Source organism: Pleurodeles waltl, chromosome 2_2 (genome assembly GCF_031143425.1).
Source record: "Pleurodeles waltl isolate 20211129_DDA chromosome 2_2, aPleWal1.hap1.20221129, whole genome shotgun sequence".
Taxonomy (NCBI): domain Eukaryota; kingdom Metazoa; phylum Chordata; class Amphibia; order Caudata; family Salamandridae; genus Pleurodeles; species Pleurodeles waltl.
In genome coordinates, this window is record NC_090439.1 from 387,401,929 (window position 1) to 387,425,217 (window position 23,289).

Below are 23,289 nucleotides of genomic sequence, written 5' to 3' on the forward strand. Positions count from 1 at the left end.
GTTAAAAACTAACTTTACCAAAATATGTATTTTTAAACTTTGAGTTCAGAGACACCAAACTCCAAATCTCGATCTGCTCCCAAAGGGAAACTGCACTTAACAGATATTTAAAGGCAGCCCCCATGGTAACCTTTGAGAGAGATAGGACTTGCAATAGTGAAAAACTAGTTTGGCAGTATTTCACTGTTAGGACATGTAAAACACATCGGTACATGTCTCACCTTTAACATACACTGCACCCTGCCCATGGGGCTATCTAAGGCATACCTTAGGGGTGCCTTACATGTATAAAAAGGGATGGTTGGGGCCTGGCAGGTGGGTACACTTGCCATGGCAAATTGGCAGTTTAAAACTGCACACACAGACACTGCAGTGGCAGGTCTGATCCATGTTTACAGGGCTACTTATGTGGGTGGCACAACCATTGCTGCAGGCCCACTAGTAGCATTTGATTTGCAGGCTCTGGGCACCTCTAGTTAACTTTACTAGGGACAACTAGTAAATCAAATATGCCAGTCATGGAAAAGCCAATTACACAAATATTTTACACAGCAACACTTGCACTTTAGCACTGGTCAGCAGTGGTAAAGTGCCTAGAGTACCAAACACTGCTAAAACAGAGTCCAACACACAGTCAAAACATGGAAAGCAGAGGCAAAAAAGACAGGGGCGACCACACCATGGATGCCAGGTCTAACAACATCCCTTTTAAATATTAGTGAACATGTCTTCTAGCCCACAAGGCATGATGGGCCTATGGTATTCAAGAGAGGGACAGGTCAGGTAGAAAAGTATTATTACAATTTCCCTAGAGTGATAATGCTCTATTAGCTATTTAATTATGGCAGACGTAGTTCTCCTATTTAGAAAATCAAAGTACAGATTAAAAATACTAATACTGGTTTTTGAAAATGGAACAGTTAAAAACATAATGAATACACTACTGTTAATAGTTATATTTATATTAACCCTCCAACAACTCAGCCTGTGCTCAGCCTGGGAAGAGGTGCGAAAGAGCTGTGAAATTCCTCCAATTTCCTTCCAGGAGCACACAATGGGCTAACCCAAAAGGGCAGATATAACTCCTCTGAGCTCAATAAAATATGCAGGATTAAGGCTGTGGGCACTTTGTTGACTGACAGATCTGTTGAGCCACATAATACTTGGTCTCACTTGAAAAGGAGAGAACAAGATGTCAGGACAATTCTTGTGTATCCCATGCTTGGCCTCTGTAGGACCTTGCCTACCAGACTTCTTTCTCTGGGTTTGCTGTGGGTACGGCTGTTCCAAAGTGGATTTTATTGTTAGATGTAGAAAGACACTAGTGATTACAATAGGACACTCCCCTACACAACCCACTGATCCCATGTTTAGTGTGGTTGAAGACTTTTTCCATCAGGAAAATGCCCTGAAAAATGGCATTTGGGTCTGTTTGTTTTAAGACAAACAGGAACTATTGAGAAAGTACCCCATGGAACATTTACCCCAGTGGTTAGGGAATGCCCAGCCATGAGCTGATGCCAGGCATAATGTGGCATCTAAGTCTCCTGGACAGAAAACTTTCTGGACCTGATGAAGTACAGAAGAGACTGGACATGCTGGATGTGACCTGGAAGGAGCTCTGAAGGTCTGAGCCTGTTCCCCGAATACCCTTTACACAGAAGTCGACACTAAGGGTCACTTTACTGACCTTCTGTGGTACTAAGGGAACACAAATAGCAGCAAAAGGTCTTTTCCTGGCAATACCCAGGTAATCAGTGGCACTGGACTAGGACTAGACCCTGCTTTTGGCCTGTGCCTGGCACCCTAAGAGTCTCTGAATGCCACTGCTAGTGTCCTGGGGCTTTAAAAGCATATTCCTGTGGTTGTTTGGCCACTAGAAAAGTTGGAAACCTTTGAAAACGTATTCTGCAGATCAGTGGGACTTAGCAATATTTTTATACTTTTTGACATCCAGACATTTACTGGGAATAAGGCACTTGGTGTATCAATCTCAGGATTTATTGCGGTCGGCCTGAAATTAAACTCATGGGTCTTGGTCTATCTCACCCATTGACTATCATTTGGGCTTTGAATTTTCTTGGTGCTTTTTCTGCTTAAGTCTTTAAAAAGCATATTCTAGGTTTTCATGTATTGGATTTGTTTGTTGATTTGGTATCATTCTTTTTATTACATTTTACTCTAGTTTTCTAATTTTGTTTGGGATTTGTATTGAGTTATCTTCTGACTGTATTATTGTTTTGGTACTGCATACATACTTTACACATTGCCCTAAATTAAGCCTGTCTGCCCTGTGCCACGGCTACCGGGGTGTTGAGCTCAGAGTATTGTGGTGATATAAAGGGTTGAGCAAGTCAAGATTTGGTATTAGGAGTGTGTGAAATTTGTGTAATTTGTCTTTACGTAATTACACTAAATTAGTAGGTAATTATGCAAAATATGCATAATTATTCATAAAGCAAATCCAGCATTTTGTGCTTCATTTTAGCTCAAAACTAATTTTCATATCTATTTTTAGAGCAAGGATTTACGTAACCAAGCATTATTTCTGTACATTAGTGGTAATTTTGACCACATATTACTGATAATTGTACTACTTGTTGTAAATTATTATTTAAATTTATGCAACATGTCATAATGGCATAATTTCAGCTATTTCACATAAGAAGTCTAATGCAAAATTCCTGGAATTACATGAAAGATGCAAACGTAAGTTTGCACAAGCCTAATTATGATTAATACTTGAGGTGAACAGTTGCCCACCCCAAATATTCATTCAGTTTCTTACAGGGATTCAATGCTAATGTCCTTCAATGACTCTCCTGCTATGTCTCCAACTGTCACTGGTTTGTTCACATGGGTATCTCCAGGTCACAAAAGCTCCTTCTAATCTGTGGAGTCTTCCGTATTCCATACTTTCTCCTATTGTCTTCAACGTTTAGATGGAACTCTACTTAAATGTTTTCTCATCTCAAGACATTCAACTCCTCAAACAGTGCTTGCATATCATCCAGACCTGAATGCCCAGTCCCTACTTGAAAATCAACCCAACCAGCAAAGAATTCCTGTAACAAACAAATAAGAAACAGTACAAACCTGGATCAGTAACATGAACATGAACCTTGACCGCTTTCAACCGCAACTTTCTCCAAACTCCCAGTTACTTGGATTCACCCTGGGCACCAAATCTCATCCTCAAAGAGCACATTGCCAAAAAACAAAATGCCCTGCTCCCTCATCTGAAGTAGTCAAACCATTTCTTCCAGGAAGTGACTTCAGAACTGCCTGCCAAACCTGCATACAGTTGCATCTGGGTGGCTCTAATGCCCTTCTCCATGACCTCTCAGAGTACACACTAGCACCTCTTATGAGCATCCTACAAGCTGCACCACATCTCACCCACGCCCTAAAGAAATCTGATCATGTTACCACATATTGATGAACCTCCAATGGCTTCCCTTTTCAGCCTGCGCTAACTTCAAAACCAGCTTCATCATTTACAAAGCCACAACCAGCATTGCTGCATATCTTGTGGATAATCTCACTACCTCAGGTGTTTTCCGGCACACCCACAGCTAGGACACCATCAGACTGCAAAATAAGAAGTGTAGAAAAGAAAACAAGACAGCAGGCCTTTTCCACGTAGGCACACAGATCTAGAACAAAACCCTGTATCCATCAGGGCTGCCCCAAAGCAGAAAAGAGTTGAAGACTCACCTCTTTAAAGCTCACTAAGTCACAATATATTATTCAGCCATAACTCAGCTTCCTTTCCCATTACTCATTGACTTACTGCATATATTTGACCAAATACAGTGCTCTGCTGCCTTTTGGCTAGGGTCTCGCCATAGAAATACTGTATACATACATGCATGAAAAAGAGATAAGAAGATGTGGCGTAACGGGCAAAGCTGACAACTAGATTCGAGTATCAGCTCAACATCCTGTGATTTTGGGCAAATCGTTTATTCTCTCCTTGCTTAGAAACCAAAAATATTAATGTGTCCTTCTGTAATGCAACTGATGCTCACGTAGAACACTTTGATACCTTCAGGCCGAATTGGCACTATATAAAAGTGCAAAAAGTATTTTTATATTTACCTGTATGCCTTTGAAGATCTGGATTTTCTCTTAGAATGCACCTCATCAAAAATTAAAAATCTAAAGGGAGCAAATGGGTCTTCACAGCTAACACCCAGAGATTTCTGCCCAGAGCTACTGAATACTACTGTTGCTGCCTGCAAATGACTTACCACTGCCACAAGCGTTATGGGGTCGTTTAATAAAGAGCTGTGTTCAGCATTCAGCACAAAGCCGAGAGACTCTTTTTTATGTGCTTGCAGTATCTGAAGTTCATACATTTAGTTCAGAATATCTCCGACTAATCCGTGAAATGCAGATAACACAATTCAGAAACAGTGAGATGAGATTGCCTTTCTCTGTTTTTGGTTTGTGCTATCTGCATTTCACACATTAACTCAGAACACAATGACAGTTATATGTAGTTTTAAGCACCTCAAACTGTGAAGAAATGGTTCTCAAATCAACCTGAGTAGACATATCTGTCCACGATATGGCCCTCGGATTAGAGAGATGAGTCGAAGGTTAGTCCTATCTCCTGTTTGGCTAGTTTCCAGCTAAGATCTTTTTTATTTCCTAGGGAACCCTGAGAAGATAAAGTAACAAGTGGGGCTACTTCTTAGGAGTATCTAAGCTAGGCCATTGCTTGAGATACTACATCAACTTTACCTTGTAAACTGTATGTTGATCCCTGGGCCAATGTAGAAAGAGTTTAGCACTTACCATTTGCAACCTGTGGTGAATCCATTCATCTCTGTTATGAACCGCTAAACGGAGATTAATTATCTGTTCCTTCCGGAATATCTTTGAGAGATCCAATGTGTCCTCCACTTGGCTGCACAACTTATCTCATCGTGTAAAGTGCTGGTGACTAAAACCCGATCTGGCTAAAGGTCCTTGACATAACATGGCTCCGATGGTAGGAAAGGTCAAAATAAAAAGGTTTTGGGAAAAGTTGTGATTCCTGTGATGCCATTTCAGCTATACATAAGTCTCTGTCAGTCACTGTCAATGAACATTGATAAGCGTGTCTATCCAGACGTGTCCATTGAGGTTTACACAGCTAAATAAATGTACTTACCTCTGATCTAGGGACATTTCTGCTTTCTCTCGACTACACGTTCCAGTGCAGTAAGAAAGTTCATTGGATTAAATTGCTAGCAGCTAATACTTCTACATACCTTGCTATTTCAATCAGAAGCAGACAGCTTGGCGAGTTGGGTGACCGCTGCACAGGTGTGTATGTGTGTATGTGTGTGTGTGTGTGGGGGGGGGGGGTTGATGCAAGTGTTACTAAAAGAAAAAAACCGCTGGACATTTTTTCCCAAGAAAATTAAATCTGGAAAATAAAAGTCACTTAAGAGCATTGTAGTGCCAAAGCTTAATGTTGTCTGTGATCTCTATACTATGACGTTAACACGGTCCCTGTAGCACGGTCCGTAAACCCTAACAGCCTTATGTGTTCATGGTTTACCAGTATAAATGAAAAATACATCCTTGGCAGAGCATCCCCTTCTTATTAAATAATTATTAAAAGACCAATGTTACTGGCCTATTGTGCCTAGAAAAGCACAGTCTGAAATACAAATCCCATCCAAAGTTTTTGGGAAGTACCCAGAAACCCCATTGAAAGTGGTATGCAAATAGTACCAGTTTTGACCAATATCATTCTTCTAATGTGAATAAAATGAACCCTTTGCTACAATATATGGTGAATTTAACATAGGAGAAATGTACCAAATGATTATTATCAGGCAATCAATCAATTAATGAAGATTTGTAGAGCGCGCTAATAAACTGTGATGGTATCCAGGCACTGGGTCCCAGCTGCTCTGAGGGGCTTCAGTAGAAAAGCCAGGTCTTGATAGTTTTGTGTTTTCTAAGACTCACTAGCAACAGGTGATCCTTACTCTAGGGCAGTGGTTCCCAAACTTTTTCGACCCATGGCTCCCTTGACCTATTAGCCATTTGCTGCGGCTCCGTGTTATGTCATTTTTTATGACGGGTGGGGGGATTTAAGCCAGGATACAGGAGCACTTCCATTTTTCTTCCTAAAAAATAATTGGGATGAAGCCGATAAAGAGCTTCTGCGATAGGGACTTGTCTTTAGTGACTTGAGTATGCACTGCCAGTAATCTGCTGCTGCAGGCCAGTGCACAACATTTTTGTCACACTGTTTCTGCCTGCCATAGCGCTTCCTCCTTGTTCCTGGCAAGTTAAAAAAAAAAAAAGCACATTAGCATTTTTGATCTCAGATCCTCCAGCACCACACATGGAAGTCCCGTATATGACAAAAGACCTGATTCAGGCCTCAAGGGGAGAAATACATTCTCCTGATTCTTTTTTTTAATCTCCCGTTTTCCTCTTAAATGTTGACATTTTTGTAATTTCATGATTACCCTCTTTTCTTGAGTAGCTGCAGGACACAGACAGAAGTAACACTCTATCATTGTCCTGATTGGGCCTGACCCTGCCTAAATGGACATGCTCTTTATTTATTAGTCAAGACGTCATGTGCTGGTCCAAACCACTCCAGACGGTGACAGCTGTGGCTTTCAGAACATCCTCACATAGCAGTCCCACATGGGTTACTCAGGGCTGCAAATGTGCATTTCAAAACCCTAACAAGTTTGATTTTTGCACTGTGATTCTTTCTTATTCATACTACTGTGCGGCTCTGTTCCAAACATAACATCTTTAGAATGGAGCCGTATGGTAGTATGAAAGAGAAAGAATCGCAGTGCTAACAGTGCTTAATTTGAGCCAGTGCTTTCCGCAGGGCTTAATTTAAACAGGTGGTTTCCGGTTTTCTGCATCAGACATTTAGTAAGAGCAAAAGATACATATGGGAAACATGGAGGAAGAGAAAAACTAAAAAGCATCACAAAGGAAGAAAGTAGAAAGCTGCGTGAGTGAACTGAAGGAGTAGGGAGTGGCTGTAAATGCATTAAAGAGGCCCGAGAAGGCTCGCACATTTAAATGCAGCATCCGCTTGTTTCAAAAGACAGCTTTGAGCATCATCACATTTTTATCTACAAATTAAGCACTGGGTTTTCAGTGGAGGGCACAGCACTTACTTTTAAGGACTGGCACGTAGGCCCATATTTAGGAAAAGGTTGTGCCACATTTGCAATATTTTGTGACGCAAAAGCAGGACAAACTTACAAAATATAATTATATTTTGTGAGGTTGCACTGCTTTGCATAAAAAATTAAGCAAATGCGGCACAAACTTTTCATAAATATGGCCCTTAGTTTTCTGCATCAGGCATTTACTGTGAGCAAAGGCACATATGGGAAAGATGAAGGAAGAGAAGGACAGAAAAGCTCCACATTGGAAGAAAGATGCAAGAGTGAACTGAAGGGGCAGGGAGAGGCTGTAAATGGATTGAAGAGGCCCAAGATGGCTTTAGGATTACTGCTGCCTCAATGTTCTGTGCATGCATATTTAACGGCAGCAGCCACGTGTTTCAGAGGAGAGCTTTCAGGTAAGTTTTTATTTATAAATAATTAAACACTGAGTGGAAACAAATCAAACTTGATGGGTTTTACAATTTACAATGTAACACTGCAAAACCCTAACAAGTTTGATTTATTTCCACTGTGATTCTTTCTTTTTCATACTACTGTTGGGCTCCATTCTAAACTTAACTTGTCTTTAGAATGGAGCCGTACAGTAGTATGAAACAGAAAGAATTGCAGTGTTGATAAATCAAACTTGTTAAGTTTTTGCAGTGTTATGATGTCTATTGTAAAATCCATCAAGTTTGGTTTGTTTCCACTGCAAGTCTTTCTCTGTCATACTACCATGCAGCTTTGTTAGCTGTACCGTAGTATGAAAGAGAGACTCGCAGTGGAGACAAATCAAACTTGATGGGTTGTACAACTTACAACATAACATTGCAAAACCCTAACAAGTTTGATTTATTTCCACTGTGATTCTTTCGTTTTCATACTCCTGTAAAGCTCCATTCTAAATGTGATGTACTTTTAGAATGGGGCCCTACAGTAGTATGAAAATGAAATCATTTCAGTGTTCCCTAGTGTGTGGTGCCCCTGATGAGTTCTGATGGCAGACCAGGGAGCCACGACGCACACTGCTCTAGGGAGTAATATTGCGGGCCTCCTCAAGGTATTTTGGCACTATTGGCAAGTGTTTTGTTTGTGCTCCGTCTTTTTTGAGTCTGCAAAATGTGTGCTGATCCTGCCTCTATTTTTGATAAACCCCAGGTAGACCAGGTAAGTTGTACAAGACAATTTAATGGATGCAAAAACGAATGTATATCTTTTAAAAAAGTGATGTAGTTGAGTCTGTGCTTAATTTGTAAATAAAAACGTGCCGGTGTTCAAATCCCTCCTCTTAAACGCGCGGCTCTCGCAATTAAATGAGCGAACACAGAATACTGAGGCAGGTAATCCTGAAGCAATCTTGGGCTCTTCAATCCATTTAAAGCCACTCTCTGCCCCTTCAGCTCACTCTAGCAGCTTTCTACTTTTTTCCTTTGTGACGCATTTTTGTTTTTTCCTTCCTCCATCTTTCCCATATGTGTCTTTTGCTTGCAGTAAATGCTTGAGGCAGAAGAATAAGCGCCGGCCCTCAAAAATAAGTGCCGGTGCTCAGCACCGGAAACAACAAGCACAAATTAAGCACTGAGTTGAGTACATTTACAACTAGATTTTCACTTGAATACTACAGCATCAGTTGAACACTTTATCCTTCAGAGGTTGATATATTTAAAGCCTTTAAATTATGTAATAGTAACCATATGTTACAAAGTTCAAAGTGGATGCTTCACAGTTCCCAGTTTTCTGGGAACCTTAGTCCCATAACCCCATTCGGCCTTATCACCTTAAAATGGGGAGGACTGGGGGATCTCCCATTTGCAATAAATTCACCACCAGGAGGTTCTCTTTTCTCACTACATATTTAAGGAGTGTCTAGTTGTGTGTTAACTATAGAGTAAATTACTTTGCTGATTTCATTGACATACTTGTACACGCAACCGAAAACTATCTCTCCTAAATTAGATTTTAGGCCAATGCTGTAGGGAGCTATTGCACCAACAGTAACCAAGGAACTCAGCATAATTTTCATATCTGTGAAAGGATGTGGCCAGAGTCATCCCTTACATGGAGTATAACTTGGGTGAAAAAAAATTGTCATCCTCCCTGCTGGCGGTCTAAAATGGGGCAACTAGGGGGCTGATATTTTACAGGTCAGTTCCAGGCTGGCTACATCAAAGTAATGGCCTACCCCTGATTTCAAGCATTTTTTAAGTACCCTAACTCACCCGAATCACCAACAGCCTAACTCCATCAGGCTGGTACCAAGCTGTTTATTTGGGTGAGGAGGGTGTGTTGGTGTAAGACAGCAGGGGATGGAAGGTAGATGGGACAGCATAGAAGTGAACCGGTAATATGTCAGACCAACTTTAACCTAAATTGCTGAAGGCAAGGTAGAGGGATTTTGCTGTGCACTGGATCTCGATGCAGAGAAAAAGCTCTGTGCTCAACTCTGAGCACTAGCACCCTGGACCTGGACCCAGCTCACCCATGCCAAAAGCTGGCACTGGATGTGACATTATGGCCTGAGTTGCCATCTTTGGAACTTGGGAACTGGATTTGAGATGGTGTTGGCTCATCTGCCTGTCATGCTGGGCAAGGCACTTATTCTCTCCATGTTATAAAAAACAAATGCAACCATGTGGTATTTGACTTGTGTTCATATAAACAACTTTGAAACCTTTGGTTGAGTTCATTCTAGCACTGAGCAAGCTACTGAATGCTTATGCCTGAAGCCTAATTGGGCTCAGCTAGAGGTCCTGTTAGAAGCTCAAAACCAACCAAGCTTTCAAGTGGCTTCTGCCTACCACCCTCCCTCTACCTAGATTGTGGCTTTATGGCCAGAGCTGCTGACATTATATTTGGAGGACCAGGCTCGAGTCACAACATAGGTTCCACCATCCTGGGATTCTGGGCACATCCCTTACTCTCACTGTGCCTTTAAAAATGAAAGTGACCTTATGTAATGTAAAGTGCTCCAATACCTTGGGTTGAGTTAACACTATACAAAAAGTGCACATCAATGCAGAAAGAGGTAAAAACAAAGTGTTAGCATAAAAGGAAAGGAAATAGATACCCATTTAGTGGCTGATTTGTACAAGGTGAAACCCCAAAACCTAGATAAAGAAGGGCTTCCCCGCTTTAATTGTGTGATCAAGTCCTTTTTCTTCATTAGTGCTTAGGAGAGCACTTTTAAATGTGTCAAAGCTTTCACATGTCAACACACCTTTGTCTTATTTTGCATGATGTTTGTTGTATGATTAACATAGCAAACATTTTCTGGGCTTGGCTGGTGCATAGTCTCTAACATCCCAGCCCTACCTTTGGCTCAGCTCTGGCTTGGTTCACCCTGCTAGTTTGTTGGCTCGCCCACCTCTTGTTCATGCCATATAACACTGCAAAAATAAAAAATAAACATTAATCAGGGTCACCTTCCCCTGTCACCCCTCTCATGTTCCTCCTGAGAGTTAAAAGCTTCACTGACTCCAAGCACCAGTTCAAGCTAATGTTCTAATCCTAACACAGTTACATTCTGGTTATATTTTTCAGATGTTTTCAGATATGCTTCACCTTGTTTCATCTTCATAGTGTGAAATAATTGAATTTTTAGAGAGTAATAAAGCTCAAGGTACCATATGGAACCGACTGAAGTACACAGAATAATAATTTACACTCACATGTTCACTACAAAAGAAGAAATGTAAAAAAAAAAAATCTGAAGGCTGGAATATTGTAGCGACTTGAGGTATACGAGTTCTAGTCCTCTCTTTTAGAAGCATCCAATTGTGCTGTAAGGAAGAGCGTTCTTCCTAATATCTAATAACAGTTTCTCTTGAAGAAACACTTTTGTGGCTCTCTGTGCATGTACATGTTACCCCTTATGTACTGCTCCACAAGCAAAATTTGCAGTCTTTGTGCAGATAGCAAAATTTCAAGAGCGCATGGATTGCATTAAGAGCTGGTTCATGTCTGTGTCGCTGTGAAAAAAATGGTGTCCCATTGCAAATTCTGGTGTGGGCACTCTAAGATTAAATCATACAAGTGTAAAGGCCTTGGGCTGAGCTTGGGCTTCGTATCTGAGATATGTAGACAGTTTTAGGAACCTGAAGACGCAATCAATTCAATCCCAGAGGCTCTGAAAATCTATATTAAAGAATAGAAATAATTACAGTGCATCTTATAATCAGAAAGTTCCTAGACTGGACCGAGAGTCGATATGTTTTAGGTTGAACATAAGCATATGGCCTCTTGTATACCTTTATTAGTTCAAGCGTAAGCGTATGGCTTCTTGTATACTTTTAAGTATACTTCTTGGGCTTAAAGCCATTTCATTTGCTCATTTTAGTGTCATTTAAAAATCCTTCCTTGCTAGTTGTCAGTCATGCCTCTTTGCCCCTCCTTTTCCTCTTTGGGAGCAGAAACCAACTACTGTATAATTATGCTTTGCCCTGTTTATCTCTTCCTTAGGGGACTATTTTTTTCTCTGTCTCCTGCTCGTGTTCTGGGACGCTTCAGGTTTCATTTGCAGAGCGTTCTTGGTCTCAGCCTAGCTTCCCTTCCCTCTACGCAAAGCTGAAAATCAAGCTGTAGTTTTGGTTACATTTGCTTTTCATCGGCTCTCCATGCCGAGTGTGCCTGCGTGCATCCCAGGTGGTGGGAGGGAGGGTGGAGGTCCACTTGTTTATTTAATCACTTATGTTAACTTTGGAGGCTTTACATAAGTACTGGCTACATTACACAAGGACATATTAATTTTTTGTAGGCACGGGTTGATTAAGTGATGTTGAGCCAACTCCTCTGTTCCAAACTCAGCAGCTCTAGTCTTTGCGCCCCACCTTCTCCCTGTTCTAGCAGGTTTCCGTGGAGTGCATGAGGCATTCCAACTACTTTAATTGTTGCAGCACTGCACTCCTTGCTTTATGTTTACATATAACAGTTGCACCGTTCAATGAGACAAGGGCCTCACCCAGCTCGCGGCTGCAGCCTATTTAGCTCGATTTTGTGACCCATGTTCAGCAGCAGTAGAATAACGTTAGCCTTAATAGAAGAAGTGGGGCAGAGGCAGACAAAGAGGGAGGCTCATGGGGGTGTTTTTTATGTCACTGCTAATGGGAAGCAGTGCAGAAATTAGTGGCACACCGAGCACATGGAATCTAAACACAGAAGAATGGGACTGGAGCCCACATTGCTAACAAGCAAAGCAGATGTCTGGGCCAGGCCGGACCATGTGCCATGAGTGCCACGTGACTGGCATCACATGAGTAAGCCTCACACTTCTGAAGCTGTGAACCATGAAAGGGAGACACCTCCAACCTCAGAGTGAAAACAAAAATGTATTTCAAAGCCTCAGCAAAACAAATCACAGCTCCTTTTCTCCTCTAATGAGGTTCCATGAAAGAGCAGTTTTAATAACTTGTCTAGTAAGTCCCCAGCTGTCCTTATCGTTGCCTGGAGACTGAAGACTTTTCTTGCAAAGATTGCTCTGCTCATCTTTCTTCATCACTACAGAACACATCTATTTTGCTAGCTCCATTTCACCCCAGGCCTTTCACTCTCACCCCTCCCTCCTGCTACCCATTAAGGCTAGATCCATAGCTAAAAATTGAGTTCAAATTTCATTTTGGAACCTCCTATATTCATCACAGAAATGTGGCTTCACAAAATCCCTAGATTTAGCTAAATCACCTAAATTTCCTTCTCCTAAATGTCTAATTCTTTGAGGCCTCAGCTCATATGCAGGGCCACTGGAATTATATGGCAGAGAGGACCAAAATATGCAGCAGGGTTGACTGATTTATGTGACAAGAAAAGTTCAGTCATGCATTTGCCACGCCAATAACTCTAACTCAAGCAAATGCGGGACCTATTGCATTGCAAATAGTAAAATGCCAAGCCTGCTGGCCAATTTCAAATTGAATAGGCTGCTGTAATGCTCCAGAATTGACATCTGAGATCATTTTTCAGGACCAAGAAATCTGTTTTCGAAAACATGGACAGACAATGCCAAAATGTGTTTAACTGAAATAAATGTAGTGATTCATACCTATATTTCACAAACTACCAGATTAAGAGCTGAAATGCACTCGTTGTTCTTTTTCCTGTGTTGTTCAGCATACCCCCAGCTAGGACACCATTGGACTGGAAACTTTCTCATCTGCTCAGCCACTACCTAGTACAGCATTCCTTTATGGATCAGAGTCACCCCAACCATTCTCAAATTTAGGAAAGAGCTAAAGACACATCTCTTTAAATAACACTCTATAGCGACAAAGTAACGGTCTATCAACACTCTTAAGGCCCAACTTGCGTTCCAAAATACACATTGAGGGCCAGATTTGCCAAGGTTTTGCATCACCCTTGTACCACACAAGAGGGCGCAATGGTGACACAAAAACCTAGATGAGATTTACCAAGCTACGGAAGGCCATCTTGCATGCAGCAGGGCTCATTTCATGGGTGGCGCATGGGTGTTCCCAGATTTTCCTACATTGGTAGACATAGGAATGCATCAGAAGTGTAAGCCTCCCCACCAGAGGTGCAACATGGAAAAATATCTTAATTTCTCCTCATTGTTTCCTGTTTCTACGTTTGTTCCAGTCTGCAGCACACATAAAAAGAGGAAAATGCCTCTAAGGATTGTTTTTGTGCAAGATGGTGCCTCTTTCTGCCCAAACCAATCCTGCCTACAACTCAGGACCTCTTGCAACATGACAGAAGGGTGCCTGCCCTGGCACTAAACAGTGAAAAGGGCACCCATGCTAATAAATGACAGGAATGCGCCCTATAATGTTACATACAGTGAATTTCTGACCTTCCCCTTTCAGGCAGTGCAGTGCAGCAAGGTGGCTTGCTGCATTTCACTACATGAAAGATTGGTAAATATGCCCCTGAGTGAATCTTTGCCTTTCAACCTGTACAGTTCCTTGATGGCTAGGTTTGCAGGATACAATCATGGGGAAGGTATCCTAAAAGTAATCTGTCATAGAACGCACTAACAAAATGCAGTGTGGTAGGAGGCTGCAGACGAACTATGGGTCCAGGATGTCACTGAGGTGTGGTCTTGTTGTGGGTTTTTTATACGCATACACACATATGTTTCCTTCTTGCTCAGGTCAAAAACAAAGGGAGTAGGTCATATAATGAATTCAGCCCTTTAAGTTTCTGCATGCCACAGAGCTACTTAAGGTCTTGTGTGCAAAATTGATCCTCTTGTTATTAATCTAGTCTGAAAGGTTTTAATGGAAGTCTCAAAGTGGCTATGGAAGAGAGTTTGTGTTTTTAGTGTACCTTTACCAATACCCTCTGCAGAGGGAGAAAACAGCAATATTAGTTACCTAAAAAGTATCACAAAGAAATAGCAGAGTGCTGACCTGAGGATTTGGCCATGCTCACTTCAGAGGACACTGTTGAGTGAGGTGAGCTAGGCCACTATTGAGTGAGGTGAGCTAATGCATGATCATACAAAATAAAACAGTGTACACTCCAAACAGTAATATTAACCCATGGGAGAAAGTGTAGTTACCACAATGTTCAACAATCTGTATGTTTCTGCAGTCTGTAGAAGCTTGCTCTATTTCAGGTTCTTGCATGTTTTGTAACCACACATTGAATGGTGCTTGGTGGGTGAATCATCTTTTATCCCACGTAGAGTAGTTATGTTACAATTATGTCAATTTTCATTAAAAAAAGGCACAGGCTGATGAAAAAAAGAATGAAAGTCTTTCAGTGTAGATTTTCAGGGAAATGTTTCATTTTAAAACTGGATTTTTCAAGATGGACGAAAAACACACTGGCTCCTTGGTGGGCCAAAGTTTAAATTTTTTGGAAAGAAATCATGTTGGTATCCATTCATATGTAAAACACATAAACACTTTGGTAATGTGCATACATAAACTAGGAAACATTTAGGCTCAATCTCTCATGAAGATTCCAGATACCAAGACACTTTGGGTTTCATCCAGAGTATTAGATTGCAGCAAGGTGTGAACTGGATCTACCTTTATCATGTCTCTTTGGAGTTGTCCATGATGGGATAGAATCAATTTAATAAAGCCTCTTTTAGAAGTTGTAGGAAAGTACCATCTTGCCTGGCATGTTACCCCCATTTTCACTGTATGTATTTTTGTTTTTGCCCATGTGTCACTGGGATCCAGCTAGGACCCCAGTGCTCATAATGTATGCCCTGTATGTGTTCCCTGTGTGGTGCCTAACTGTTTCATTGAGGCTCTGCTAACCAGAACCTCAGTGTTTATGCTCTCTCTACTTTCTAAAATTGTCACTGCAGGCTAGTGACTAATTTTACCAATTCTCATTGGCATACTGGAACACCCATATAATTCCCTTGTTTATGGTACTGAGGTACCCAGGGTATTGGGGTTCCAGGAGATAACAATGGGATGCAGCATTTCTTTTGCCACCCATAGGGAGCTCAGACAATTCTTACACAGGACTGCCACTGCAGCCTGAGTGAAATAACGTCCACGTTATTTCACAGCCATTTTTAACTGCATATAAGTAACTTATAAGTCGCCTCTAGGTCTAACTTTCACTTTGTGAAGGTTAGGTGCCAAGTTACTTAGTGTGTGGACACCCTGGCACTAGCCAAGGTTGTAGGAAAGTACCATCTTGCCTGGCATGTTACCCCCATTTTTCACTGTATATATGTTGTTTTAGTTGTATGTGTCACTGGGACCCTGGTAACCCAGGGCCCCAGTGCTCATAAGTGTGCCTGAATGTGTTACCTGTGTAGTGACTAACTGTCTCACTGAGGCTCTGCTAATCAGAACCTCAGTGGTTATGCTCTCTCATTTCTTTCCAAATTGTCACTAACAGGCTAGTGACCATTTTTACCAATTTACATTGGCTTACTGGAACACCCTTATAATTCCCTAGTATATGGTACTGAGGTACCCAGGGTATTGGGGTTCCAGGAGATCCCTATGGGCTGCAGCATTTCTTTTGCCACCCATAGGGAGCTCTGACAATTCTTACACAGGCCTGCCACTGCAGCCTGAGTGAAATAACGTCCACGTTATTTCACAGCCATTTTACACTGCACTTAAGTAACTTATAAGTCACCTATATGTCTAACCTTTACCTGGTAAAGGTTAGGTGCAAAGTTACTTAGTGTGAGGGCACCCTGGCACTAGCCAAGGTGCCCCCACATTGTTCAGAGCCAATTCCCTGAACTTTGTGAGTGCGGGGACACCATTACACGCGTGCACTACATATAGGTCACTACCTATATGTAGCTTCATAATGGTAACTCCGAATATGGCCATGTAACATGTCTATGATCATGGAATTGCCCCCTCTATGCCATCCTGGCATAGTTAGCACAATCCCATGATCCCAGTGGTCTGTAGCACAGACCCTGGTACTGCCAAACTGCCCTTCCTGGGGTTTCACTGCAGCTGCTGCTGCTGCCAACCCCTCAGACAGGCATCTGCCCTCCTGGGGTCCAGCCAGGCCTGGCCCAGGATGGCAGAACAAAGAACTTCCTCTGAGAGAGGGTGTGACACCCTCTCCCTTTGGAAAATGGTGTGAAGGCAGGGGAGGAGTAGCCTCCCCCAGCCTCTGGAAATGCTTTGTTGGGCACAGAGGTGCCCAATTCTGCATAAGCCAGTCTACACCGGTTCAGGGGACCCCTTAGCCCTGCTCTGGCGCGAAACTGGACAAAGGAAAGGGGAGTGACCACTCCCCTGACCTGCACTTCCCCTGGGAGGTGTCCAGAGCTCCTCCAGTGTGCTCCAGACCTCTGCCATCTTGGAAACAGAGGTGCTGCTGGCACACTGGACTGCTCTGAGTGGCCAGTGCCACCAGGTGACGTCAGAGACTCCTTCTGATAGGCTCCTTCAGGTGTTAGTAGCCTATCCTCTCTCCTAGGTAGCCAAACCCTCTTTTCTGGCTATTTAGGGTCTCTGTCTCTGGGGAAACTTTAGATAACGAATGCAAGAGCTCATCCGAGTTCCTCTGCATCTCTCTCTTCACCTTCTGCCAAGGAATCGACTGCTGACCGCGCTGGAAGCCTGCAAACCTGCAACATAGTAGCAAAGACGACTACTGCAACTCTGTAACGCTGATCCTGCCGCCTTCTCGACTGTTTTCCTGCTTGTGCATGCTGTGGGGGTAGTCTGCCTCCTCTCTGCACCAGAAGCTCCGAAGAAATCTCCCGTGGGTCGACGGAATCTTCCCCCTGCAACCGCAGGCACCAAAAAGCTGCATTACCGGTCCCTTGGGTCTCCTCTCAGCACGACGAGCAAGGTCCCTCGAATCCAGCGACTCTGTCCATGTGACCCACACAGTCCAGTGACTCTTCAGTCCAAGTTTGGTGGAGGTAAGTCCTTGCCTCACCTCGCTGGGCTGCATTGCTGGGAACCGCGACTTTTGCAGCTACTCCGGCCCCTGTGCACTTCCAGCGGAAATCCTTTGTGCACAGCCAAGCCTGGGTCCACGGCACTCTAACCTGCATTGCATGACTTTCTAAGTTGGTCTCCGGCGACGTGGGACTCCTTTGTGCAACTTCTGCGAGCACCGTTTCACGCATCCTTGTAGTGCCTGTTTCTGGCACTTCTCTGGGAGCTACCTGCTTCAGAGAGGGCTCCTTGTCTTGCTCGATCTCCCCTCTCTCTGCTGGTCCAATTTGCGACCTCCTGGTCCCTCCTGGGTCTCAGCAGCGTCCAAAAACGCTAACAGCACGATTTGCAGCTAGCAAGGCTTGTTGGCATTCTTTCGGCGGGAAAAGACTTTTGCACGACTCTCCACGGCGAGAGGGACCCGTCCACCAAAGGGGAAGTTTCTAGCCCTTTTCGTTCCTGCAGAAACCTCAGCTTCTTCTGTCCAGTAGAAGCTTCTTTGCACCCGCAGCTGGCATTTCCTGGGCATTTGCCCATCTCCGACTTGCTTGTGACCTTTGGACTTGGTCCCCTTGTTCCACAGGTACCCTAGATTGGAAATCCACAGTTGTTGCATTGCTGGTTGGTGTCTTTCCTGCATTATTCCTCTAACACGACTTCTTTGTCCTTAGGGGAACTTTAGTGCACTTTGCACTCACTTTTCAGGGTCTTGGGGAGGGTTATTTTTCTAACTCTCACTATTTTCTAATAGTCCCAGCGACCCTCTACAAGGTCACATAGGTTTGGGGTCCATTCGTGGTTCGCATTCCACTTTTGGAGTATATGGTTTGTGTTGCCCCTATCCCTATGTTTCCCCATTGCATCCTATTGTAACTATACATTGTTTGCACTGTTTTCTAAGACTATACTGCATATTTTTGCTATTGTGTATATATATCTTGTGTATATTTCCTATCCTCTCACTGAGGGTACACTCTAAGATACTTTGGCATATTGTCATAAAAATAAAGTACCTTTATTTTTAGTATAATTGTGTATTGTGTTTTCTTATGATATTGTGCATATGACACTAAGTGGTACTGTAGTAGCTTCACACGTCTCCTAGTTCAGCCTAAGCTGCTCTGCTAAGCTACCATTATCTATCAGCCTAAGCTGCTAGACACCCTATACACTAATAAGGGATAACTGGGCCTGGTGCAAGGTGCAAGTACCCCTTGGTACTCACTACAAGCCAGTCCAGCCTCCTACATTGGTTGTGCAGCGGTGGGATAAGTGCTTTGAGACTACTTACCACTCTTGTCATTGTACTTTTCATAAGAGAAAAATATACAAAACAAGGTCAGTGTATATACACATAGCCAAAAAGTTTTGCATTTCCTCTTTTCACTCTTTTCTAAGTGCTGAAAAGTACTTCTAACTTTCTAAAAAGTTCTAAAAAGTTTAAAAAGGTTTTTTCTCTGTCTTTCTAAAAGCTCTGACAAACTTTTTATCTTTTACTATCACTTTAACTCTCTAAAAAAAAAAAAAAAAATGTCTGGCACAGGCCAAAATGTTGATCTGTCCAAACTTGCATATGATCACCTTAGCTGGAAAGGAGCAAGGAATCTCTGCATAGAGAGAGGTTTGAGTGTAGGGAAGAATCCTTCCTTAGAACTGTTAATTAACATGCTTAGAGTACAGGATAAGGCCATAAGTGCCCCATCTGTTGAAAAAGTAGCTAATGGTTCTCAATCTGATCCAGGGACTCCCCCAGGAAAAGATTCAGGAAAGAAACTTCCTAGCCTGCCCATTACTAGACAGTCTAGCATAGTTGGTAATGATGATGAGCCACACCATATAAATAGTGTTGTCTCACATCATAGCAAAAGCATTTATTCTCACCATACTGGTAGTGATGTTTCTGTTAGCCAAGCTGTTAGGGTGGCTTCTGTAAGGGACAGGTCTCCTTCTGTCCATTCTCACCATACTTCTGTTTCAAGGCATGTCCCTCCCACCCACCCTGATGACAGATTGTTAGAAAGGGAGCTCAATAGATTGAGAGTGGAACAAACCAGACTGAAGCTCAAGAAGCAACAGCTGGATTTGGATAGACAGACTTTAGAAGTAGAGAAGGAGAGACAGAAACTGGGTTTAGAAACCCATCGTGGCAGCATCAGTATTCCCCATAGTCATCCTGCAAAAGAGCATGATTCCAGGAATCTGCACAAGATAGTTCCCCCTTACAAGGAGGGGGATGACATTAACAAGTGGTTTGCTGCACTTGAGAGGGCCTGTGTTGTACAAGATGTCCCTCAAAGGCAGTGGGCTGCTATCCTATGGCTATCATTTAGTGGAAAAGGTAGGGATAGGCTCCTTACTGTGAAAGAAAATGATGCTAATAATTTCCAAGTTCTTAAGAATGCACTCCTGGATGGTTATGGCTTAACCACTGAACAATACAGGATAAAGTTCAGAGAGACCAAAAAGGAGTCTTCACAAGACTGGGTTGATTTCATTGACCATTCAGTGAAGGCCTTGGAGGGGTGGTTACATGGCAGTAAGGTTACTGATTATGACAGCCTGTATAACTTGATCCTGAGAGAGCAGATTCTTAATAATTGTGTGTCTGATTTGTTGCACCAGTACTTGGTGGACTCTGATCTGACCTCTCCCCAAGAATTGGGAAAGAAGGCAGACAAATGGGTCAGAACAAGGGTGAACAGAAAAGTTAATACAGGGGGTGACAAAGATGGCAACAAAAAGAAGGATGGTAAGTCTTCTGACAAGGGTGGGGACAAATCTAAAAATGAGTCTTCATCAGGCCCACAAAAACACTCTGGTGGGGGTGGTGGGCCCAAATCCTCTTTTAATCAGAACAAGGAAAAGAAACCATGGTGCTAATTATGTAAAATAAAAGGCCATTGGACAACAGATCCCAGTTGTCCAAAGAAAGGCACCAAGCCTCCTACCACTACAACTCCTACTGCTACACCTAGTGTCCCTACTAATAGCAGTGGTGGTGGGAGCAAACCTACTAATAGCCAATCCAAGGGAGTAGCTGGGCTCACTATTGGTAACTTAGTTGGGGTTGGCCTTGTTAGGGAGGCCACAGAGGCTGTGTTAGTCTCTGAGGGGGCTATTGATTTAGCCACCTTAGTTGCTTGTCCCCTTAATATGGATAAGTACAAGCAGCTACCCCTAATAAATGGTGTTGAGGTTCAGGCCTACAGGGACACTGGTGCCAGTGTGACTATGGTCATAGAGAAACTGGTCCACCCTGAACAACACCTACTTGGTCACCAGTACCAAGTAACCGATGCTCACAACAACACACTTAGCCACCCCATGGCTGTTGTAAATCTCAACTGGGGGGGGGTTACTGGTCCAAAGAAAGTTGTGGTAGCTTCAGATTTACCTGTAGACTGTCTATTAGGGAATGATTTGGAGACATCAGCTTGGTCAGATGTGGAGTTGGAGGCCCATGCAGCAATGCTGGGCATCCCAGGGAATATTTTTGCTTTGACAAGGGCTCAGGCCAAAAAGCAAAAAGGACAGGGAAGCTTGGATCCTGGAACAATGGACCAAGTGCTCCCTAAAGCTAGGGCTAGTAGAAGCAAACCACTTCCTACTATCCCTCCCTCTACAGTAGATTCTACTTCTGAGGAAGAAGAATTCCCTCCCTGTGCAGAACCTACACCAGAGGAGCTGGAAGCAGACACTGCTGAGCTTTTGGGTGAAGGGGGGCCTGCCAGAGAGGAGCTGAGTGTGGCACAGCAAACCTGTCCCACATTAGAGGGTCTCAGACAGCAAGCTGTCAAACAGGCTAATGGGGATGTCAGTGACTCTCACAGAGTTTACTGGGAGGACAACCTCTTGTACACTGAGCATAGGGATCCTAAACCTGGAGCTGCCAGGAGATTAGTGATCCCTCAGGAGTACAGAAAGTTCCTCCTAACCCTGGCACATGACATTCCCCTAGCTGGACACCTGGGTCAAATGAAAACTTGGGACAGATTGGTTCCATTGTTTCATTGGCCTAGGATGTCTGAGGACACAAAGGAATTTTGTAAGTCCTGTGAAACCTGTCAAGCCAGTGGCAAGACAGGTGGCACCCCAAAGGCACCCCTTATTCCACTGCCTGTGGTTGGGGTTCCCTTTGAAAGGGTAGGGGTTGACATAGTTGGCCCCTTGACCCTCCTACTGCTTCAGGCAATAGATTTATCTTGGTGGTAGTGGACCATGCCACAAGATATCCTGAAGCTATTCCTTTAAGGACCACTACAGCACCTGCAGTGGCAAAGGCCCTCCTGGGAATATTTTCCAGGGTGGGCTTCCCAAAGGAAGTGGTATCAGACAGGGGAAGCAATTTCATGTCTGCATACTTAAAGGCCATGTGGAAGGAGTGTGGTGTAACGTACAAGTTCACAACACCCTATCATCCACAAACAAATGGACTGGTGGAGAGATTTAATAAAACTCTCAAAGGCATGATTATGGGTCTCGCTGAAAAACTACGCAGGAGATGGGATATCCTTCTACCATGCCTCCTTTTTGCCTACAGGGAGGTTGAAGAACCAGAACCTTATGGGCCTGGCGGCGCAGGGTACGCCTGAAATCTCCTTGGATTCACCTGCCTCAACTAACAGAGACACGGGACACTCTGTCAGGCGTAAAAGATCAGATTTTATTAGCTGCAGCTAGTACAGTTGTCCAAGAAGTACACAAGGTATGTTCTCAGGAGACTGCCACTTTACTTTGTGGCGCACAATCTTATATACCGTATAAAAACCATTTATTAACTACATACACTCCCAGAACACATAGAAAGGAGCCAGTAAGAATAATGTAAAGATAGAACAGAGCCAATAGAAATGTCGGAAAACAAGACAGAACAAAGTATCAAGTGACTTAAGGTTGCCTCCCCTCCAGCTGTGTTTGTCACCCCTCCCTTGAACTAATTCATTAACCGATCCACAACGAAGTTGCATGTGGTGTGATAAGTTTGTGTGCGTTTGGAGGACAGTTGTGAAATGAGAGAATACTAGCAAAGGACAGCGAAGGCCAGACGATAAGATAAGATCGGCGGAGAATAGTGTGAGCCTACAGATAGTTGAAACAAGGATTAGAAAACCAGACAGGGATTAGTGTACTCGGTCAGACCTTAATACCAGCCTTGTAAAGATAGAGGCAGAAGGCTGTTTTGAACACCATGTTGCAGAATAAGCAGAAAAGGCAGAATGGACTTCGTTCGCTGTGCTGCCTGAGTGAAGGCAACATAAAATGGCGGCGGGCCACAAAATGGCGGGTCGATACGATCGTATTAAAAATCGAATTTCCTCAGACCCTCCTTTTGCCAGAACTCAGGCAAGATACACAAACTCATGTTAATCTGAGTCGATGTCTATGGCCATGAGGTCATCAAGCTGTTGCTGTACCATCATTTTGATATTCTCTGCTCTTTGTGACTTGGGTTTGGGAATACATGCAGTAGCACATAGGTTGCAGATGGCAGGACCGCAGTGCATACAAAGACAACAAGAGAATATAAAAGCTAAAATTACTCCAAAGAATGTCAATACCTTCCAACCCCATTTGGACAGTAATCCCCAAAACCACTCTGAAAAGGACCAATCTCCTTCGTCCTGATGAATCGACTCGGAGATTATGTGTAACTTAGAGATAGCTTGGTATACTGTCGGAGCGTCATTAGGTATGAAAATACAGCAACTTGATCCGATCAATTTGCATACTCCACCACGGTCCGCAAGAACAAAGTCTAAGGCAACACGGTTCTGCAAGGTCATAAGACGATC